The 8,388-nt window shown below is 34.7% G+C and overlaps 1 long non-coding RNA gene across 1 annotated transcript in view; it reads left to right on the top strand.

Moving 5' to 3' along the window:
• Positions 1-6,295: 6,295 nt before the first annotated feature.
• The window catches only part of LOC138356150 (uncharacterized), a 2,793-nt gene continuing 700 nt past the window's right edge, over positions 6,296-8,388 (top strand). Inside the window, exons 1-2 of the long non-coding RNA XR_011224220.1 lie at positions 6,296-6,451; positions 7,964-8,123. This is a non-coding gene — a long non-coding RNA (uncharacterized lncRNA). The remainder of the gene's footprint in view (positions 6,452-7,963; positions 8,124-8,388) is intronic.

The following is an 8,388-nucleotide window of genomic DNA, read 5'->3' as shown; positions in this document are numbered from 1 at the left end:
GAAGAAGAAGATTTTGTGTTCCACCGATAGTATTATCGTAAGTAAGCACTTATATTTTATATTTTATTAAATTAATTGATTCTATTTTTCTGTAATAAAGGTCCAAAGGGTTGTTAAGGAACGGGTGTAGCGATACCGACGCTCAGTGCGCTCAACTCACACCAAAGTATCACCTGTGTAGCTTCTGTAATTAGTGTTAATTAGTTATGCTATAAGATAATGAAGCGAGTATAAGATTAACTCGCTACAAGGGTACTGTGTTGGGAGGTGAGGGCTGTTACTGGTGTCTGTGGGGATGTGAGGACTTGTACCAACCACTATCACCACCAGTACCTTGTCTTGCATCCTGCTTAGTATTCCTATTGAGATATGAAGTATTATTGCATTCATATAATTATTCATTCATTGTCATTACTATTTTTATGGGCTATGTTCTGTTACCCTAATGCTTTTTACCCCTGGGCATGTCCATTTACTCTCCAGCCCTTCACAAGCCACTGCTGCACCCCCTCCATGCCCATACTTACTGTGCTTATTCTTACAGGACTGCACTGCATTATGTGGTGCTCACTGCCTGGACACCTTGATACATGCATTATAGGGTTCTGGTAGTTGTTCTACTCACCAAGCCCTTCCAAGGCCAGGCTTGACATGTGAGAGCTTGGTCCAACAGGCTGTTGCTTGGACAGGCCCCTCAGGCCCACATATCCACCACAGCCTTGTTTGTCCGGCACTTCAAAATCAAATGTTTATTTACGTAAGGTACATACATATTTTTAGGTAAGGTACTCTTTATTTGGGTAAATTTATCTTCGTAGTATTTAGCTTTGGCTCGTCTAATTATCTTGGATAGCAATAACGAGTAATTCTTTGAGAATTCTTTGGAGACAATTCCTAACCTATACTTCTCCCAACCTATACTTCTTCTCAAGGTCATCTTCACTTCTTGAAGATGTTCAGGTTTTCTCTTGAAGATGTCGACGGTTGTTCCAGCAATACTGTATTTCTTTTATTGCTGAAAACCTGTTTTCAGCCATAAAAAAATAATCCTGAATCCAGAAAAAAATCCCTTTTGTATCGTCTGGAAATTTTCAAATATTGCTGATCAAACCTGAGTCTAAATTATTTGTATATATTATGAATTACAGAGGTCCCAGGACAGGGTTTTTAGGCACTCCACTTACATTTTCCCACTCTGACTTAACCCCCATTTATACAAACTCAGTCTTATCTTTTAGCTAATAATTTATTGTACACACCATACTCAGCCTGTGTAGGGTAGTTTATTGTGCATGTGTAGTATATATATTTGTGTAGTATATTTGGTATATTTAATGCCTCTAACCTCTCCTCATAGTTCTTGTCCTTCAGTTCTGGGAGCCACTTAGTAGCATGTCTTTGCACCTTTTCCAGTTTGTTTATGTGCTTCTTAAGATATGGGCACCATACAACCGCTGCATATTCCAACTTTGGTTTGGCCTCTTCGTATATTGATTCCATTTTTGTGTCTTTTGGTCTCTGTCCGTCTTGAAATTTCAGTTGAACAAATCCTGTTTCCTAGTTCTGCATCTTTGTTTTGGTATAAATGTTTTTGTTCCTTTATCATATATTTCACAAAATTGACATACTGTGCATTAATTCATCTCAATTACTTCCTTTCCTAACAGCAAGCCTTTCCAGTAAAATTCTTTGAATTCTTTTCTGACTTCTGGCCTAATGTTTGTTTTATCCTAGTGTGTATGATGCCTAGCGTGTGTCTGGTGCCTGTTGTGTTAAACCGAAGATAAATGCATAAGTATAGGTCAGTAATTTCTCCAGCTTTGAAAGGGGCTTTCATTATGCAGCAGTATTCCACTCTAGAGAGCACTAGCGTCTTGAAAACTATCATTATTACAGTTCTTGATGAATATAGAGTTCCAAGAGTCAGGGCCTGGTGCAGAGTGCATAGGCATACTGTCTATGGCTTCTTCAAAATCCAGTGGGGATAGGATCACATCTGATTTATGATTTGATGTTGGTATCATATCCATGAAAAATTCATTTGGGTTATCAATCAGATGGATGGAGAGCTACACTCGTGGTGTCCCATTTTCCCAGCACTCTTTGTCATATAATGCTTTGAAACTTTTGACGGATTTGGCCTCCACCACCTTCTCACCTAACATGTTCCAACCGTTTACCATTCTGTTTGCAAAAGTGAATTGTCTTACATTTCTTCGGCATCTTTGTTTAGTTCGTTTAAATCTATAACCTCTTGTTCTTGAAATTCCAGGTCTCGGGAAATCTTCCCTATCAAGTTTATCAATTCCTGTTACTGTTTTGTACGTAGTGATCATATCTCCTCTTTTCCTTCCGTCTTCTAGTTTGGAATATTTAATGCCTCTAATGTCTCCTCATAAATCCTGCCCTTCAGTTTTGGTATGAATGTTTGTGTGCCTTCATCGTATATTTTGCAAAATATGGAATACATCTCATTTACTTTACTTTAAGAATATGGTTCGATCAATTAAAAACCCTCTTGTTCAAATTGCAAAGAGACTGAAAGAGATGCAGCATGCTCAATGGATTATATATTAGTGATTATTATTAGGATTATATATTAGTGAATCATATTAGTGATTCAATTATTATGGTCATAAAACAATAAACAAATAGTTTTGGTGTTATTACACTCTATTCACAGGTTATATATAAGTATCTGCATGTTTTGTTCACCATTACAAACCACTAAGTTGGTTTGATTTTTGTTGAGATTGTTATTTATGATAAGATTCCTTACGTTATCTGAGAATGAAGCTATGTCGGTATTGGGAAATCTATAGATGGCACTTATAGTCAAGGAGGATTTAAGGGATTTACTGGAGAACTTGGCAAAGGTATATTCACAATAGTCGTCTCTATTACTAATGAGACTATTGCAGATGAAGGTATCTTTGTAAGATATTGCTATGCCACCTCCTTTTTTTATTAGGCCTGCAGTTGTGAATGGCTTTATTATCACCTTCATTGTATTATCACCTGACCTAATGCGGGTATAAAATCAACTAATATATATATATATATATATATATATATATATATATATATATATATATATATATATATATTCAAAATTCGTCAGTGTACTACATTTTTGTTGTTGCTTTTAGGTGATGCTTTTAACCAGTGTACGTGGGTCTGATTGTGCAACCACAGTTCGAAGAATAATGAAGATATGAACAAACGGCCTGTGGTCACTATACAGTCTGGAAGGGCAAAAGAAGAAATTGGCATTTCTACAAAAACAAGAACTATATAATGTTATTTTAAGTAAGTAACCAAAAAATTAAATAATTTTTTTAAAGTTTAAAATTCACTTAAAAATGTAAATTTTAAGTTAAAAAATTTTAACCAAAAAACTTGATATTTTTCATATTTGGAACCATTCCATAATCCCAAGCATAAATGATTATATTTCTATCACTTGCTCTTAAGATTGTTTCATTTAATAGAGGTTGGGCATAATTGTTCTCTGCTGCTAATAGAACTGACTGACTTAGCTATAGGAAAATGTAAAATTAATTGGTTTATCCATTACAGTATTTTGCAGTTTATTTCATGATCCTGTGCTTAATACTTGCATAAATAGTAGATTACAAAATGCATTTTTATATCATTAGTATTGAATAATAATAATGCAAATAATTGACTTATAAATGATGTACAATTAATTGGTAGGTGATATTATATTATTAATATTTTTTCATTCTTGCAAAGCCTTAACAAAGTCATTAACATGTTAATATAAACTTGATCACCTTCCACTTATTTTCTCATGTGCTACCTACATGTACAAAACCTTATTCCTAAATGCATATTTTGTTCTGAAACTTGTCCTTTATATGTTGTGTATCACCATCTCTGGAGAGTTTTATCTGATTGATGTATAAATTACTTTTAATTTTACAGAATATTATTGTTATACTGAATTTATTATTATATAAATAACTTAATTTTACAGAATCATCTATCAACGCACATCCACAAGTTGAGGAGGAGGATGTGACCTTCCAGATGTCTGAAGTACTGAAACAGGCACCAAACAGGCCTGGTGGATCTAGGTACAAGGTAAAATAATTTAATTTTTTTTTTTTTTTTTTTTACTAATTGTCCGATATATATATATATATATATATATATATATATATATATATATATATATATATATATATATATATATATACATATATATATATATATATATATATATATATATATATATATATATATATATATATATATATATATATATATATATATATATATATGTGTGTCGTACCTAGTAGCCAGAACGCACATCTCAGCCTACTATGCAAGGCCCGATTTGCCTAATAAGCCAAGTTTTCTTGAATTAATGTTTTTTCGACTACCTAACCTAACATTTTCAGCTACCTAACCTAACCTATAAAGATAGGTTAGGTTCGGTCATATATCTCTATAGTTTAGTAGCTCTGTGCACGTCAGGTGCTGTTTAATATACAGACCTACTCCTCCATTTGACCTAGTTTCTCTATCACATCTATATCACTTTGTGCTTTAGCCCTGGTGGAGCTTGGTCCACCAGGCTGTTGTTTGGAGTGGCCCGCAGATCCACATACAGTCTGCATATGATATACAGTCTGTTGATCAATTAAACTACAGTAGTTAGTTTTTATCATCCGAATGCACCAATATGTGTTCATTCTTCCCAGATGAAGGAACTAGGTAATATTCATCATCTGAATGCACCATCTGATGCTTTAACACACTCATGATACACGAGAGGTTTAAAAAACTTTTAAAACTTTTAAAACTTTTTGACCTATGTATTTAAAAGCAATTCTAAAGTTAAAAAGTGTAGCATAGGCCCCTCGCAGAATGTTCTTAATATGATCCTCAGGTTATAGTTTTCTATCTAAAACCACCCCTAGATCTCTTTCTTGATCAGAATTCTTTATAGATCTCAGTGGCTCGATCATAGAAACTGCTCTAAATCCTTGTTGGCCTGGATTGTGGAGGTCATTGGTCTCTATAAAACTAGTAATCTGACTCCTGATCACTCTCAAATAATTTTATTATGTGGGATGTTAGTGCAACTGGTCTATAATTCTTTGCCAATGCTTGTGTTGTGTTGTGTTGTTTTGGTAGTGATGTGCAATGTGTTGTTTTGGTAGTGATTCGTCCAGTTCTGGTAGTAGTGCGGTTGTTGTGTAGTGTAGTACTTGTGTGCTTGTTAATGACTTGTATTCCAGTCTTGTGGGTATCTCCTTTCCCCTACGGGCCAACTGCTTTGTTCTTACCTAGCATTTTGCTTTGTTTGGGTATGAATGTTTGTGTGCCGTATATTTTGCAAAATTTGCCATATATCTCATTATTTACTCCTCTGCCTAGCAACAAGTCTGTCTAATTATACTCATTAACTGTTTTTCAAAGTTCCCCATAGTGTCCTTTATTGAAATCGAGTTCATGAACCGTTTCAATGTTCTTATTTTCTTCTAGATTATATCTTAAAGTATATTTAAATGTTATTGTTATTATTGTTATTAAATGTTATTGTGACATTGCATTGCAATTGAGCTATGTTGTTTACCATACCGTTCATTTCGTGAGTATAAGTATAGATGCCACACTTGTGACAGGTAAAACCATGCCTTTTTGAAAAACAGCACCGTCTGTTGCACGTAAGAGCAACCCACACTATATTATGTTGCGATATTATTTCAATATTTCCGATTGTATTGATAATTTGAATTTTCATAGATTTCAATTTATTTTCATTTCGATTTAATAATTTTGTGTGACATTGCATTGAAATTGAGCTGTGTTGTTTACCATACTGTTCATTTCATGAGTATAGTTTATTTTTTTATTTTTTTCATTTCATTTTTTTAGCTGTTCTTATTTTTCAGTGATGGGAATATCAGATCATTTGATGTTCCCAATTTTCTGATGGAAGCATCAGACCATTATAGAATGCATCGGATGAGGTAGTTTGGAATGGTGGGGAGGACGAGAGGGGGGTATGGTGGGGAAGACGAGGGGACAGAGGAGAGGGTAATGGTGGGGAGGACGAGGGGACTGGGGAGTTGGGGATGGTGGGGACAGGGGAATGCTGGGGAGGACAAAGGGACAGGTGAATGGGAGATGGTGGGGGAGGAAGAAGGACAGGGGAGGGGAAAATGGTAAGGAGGACGATGGGACAGGGAAGTGGGAATAGTGGGGATGATGTGGGGACAGGGAAGTGGGAAGGACGAGAGGACTGTGGAATGGGGAATAGCAAAGTGAATTATAATTACATATATTAATTAATTCTTATAAATTTCCAGAAGCCTGTATCAACACCCACACTAATGCAACTGAAAGAGATGTTGAGACAAGTATTGCTGATATGTTGAAGAACGCCCCAAACAAACTCGGTGGAAACAGATACAAGGTAAAGTTTGCCAATTTGCTGTAGTCTAATTCAATTTCTTTTTAGTAATCTTCGAGAACATTTATGCTATGAATAAGATAAAATAATGTAACTGATTTTGATTTATTTACTATTTATTATTTATTTATCGTTATTAGTATAATAGATCTCGTAATAATTTTGCAAAAATAATGGCATTTACTATTTTAAAAAGCTCGGGTGCAGGGGGGGGGGTTATGTAAAAGCCTGGTTTGTGCCTCGGAGAGGCTATGGGATCCAGTAAGATCGTCCTTCCTTTCCTCCCTAGAATCTGGATGTAGCAGGTGCTCAATTGTCAAAAGTGAAAAATTGGTTTTGTCTTCCGAATGCACCATTTGTGTAAATTTGCTAATAATCTTTTAAAAATAGTAAATGCCATTATTTTTGCAAAATTATTACGAGATCTATTATACTAATAACGGTTTGATAAAATACAGTAGACTGCCTACTGGATAATAGTTCCAGTCCACCTGTAGACAGGGATCTCACATCAGCTTGTATATTATACAAGGATAAGATTTGATTTACTTTTGTATTTATATGCATATATGCATTTATATGCATTATTCTCTAGAATAATAGATCTCGTAATAATTTTGCAAAAATAGTGGCATTTACTATTTTAAAAAGCTCGGGTGCAGGGGGGGGGGGGTTTGTGTAAAAGCCTGGTTTGTGCCTCGGAGAGGCTATGGGATCCAGTAAGATCGTCCTTCCTTTCCTCCCTAGAATCTGGATGTAGCAGGTGCTCAATTGTCAAAAGTGAAAAATTGGTTTTGTCTTCCGAATGCACCATTTCTGTAAATTTGCTAATAATCTTTTAAAAATAGTAAATGCCATTATTTTTGCAAAATTATTACGAGATCTATTATACTAATAACGGTTTGATAAAATACAGTAGACTGCCTACTGGTTTTACCTGTAATAAGGTTTGATACAGATGATTATGATTATGGTTTTGGCATAATGGAATACATGATGAAGGAATTATCAAAATTGACATTTTTATCAGGGGATATCCTGAATATTGTCAAAATGACGGAAACCCATATGTCAAAAACACATGGAGATATACCAATCCTGGAAGACATTCTTCCATCCCCACTTGAAACTGTTGAGCAGGTGGAAAGTCTGTCACATGAGCTAAAAGTTAACAGTGAATATAAAAAGAGTATGGTAAGTGTTGCTTAATTCTTTTAGCCTGAGTATGGTAAGTGTTGCTGAATTTTTTTAGCCTTGTACATATGTCTTTTGATTAGTTTTTTTGCAGATGAAGGAAGGTGGGGTGGCACATAATTGATTGTTCAGTGTTATGTTTAAGGTACAAATAAAACAAAAGCAAAAGTTACTCAAATTCGTTGATTTTTGTAATAGTTAAGAAGGAAAATATTTTAATGCTATTTATTTAATACAGTTGGAAATTAGAAAATCTAATGTTGAGATTGAAAGATATATATTATTCTCTATTACCTTACAGCTTATGCATTATTTTAACAGGTCCAGACGCTGTCTCAAATGGGCGGTGCAAGCTGTGGAGACACAGTGAGACGAATGATGAGGAGGATAGGGACCTATGGGGTCTGGTCTCAGTATTCACTCGTTGGGCGCAAGAGGAAACGTGTCTTCAAAACCTTGGATATTTGTAATGTAATAATAAGTACGTAAATTTGACATTTTTTTGGATTATATATATGTCTGCATGTATTATGTATTATACTTGCATGCTTGTTAATGACTTGTATTCTAGTCTTGTGGGTATCTCCTTTCTCCTACGGGCCAAATGCTTTGTTCTTACCTAGCATTTTGCTTTGTTTGGGTATGAATGTTTGTGTACCTTCATTGTATATTTTGCAAAATTTGCCATATATCTCATTACTCCTCTGCCTAGCAACAAGTCTGTCTAATTATACTCAATAACTATT

This window comes from Procambarus clarkii, chromosome 70, assembly GCF_040958095.1.
Source record: "Procambarus clarkii isolate CNS0578487 chromosome 70, FALCON_Pclarkii_2.0, whole genome shotgun sequence".
Classification (NCBI taxonomy): Eukaryota; Metazoa; Arthropoda; class Malacostraca; order Decapoda; family Cambaridae; genus Procambarus; species Procambarus clarkii.
This window is presented reverse-complemented; position numbering and strand designations above follow the sequence as displayed.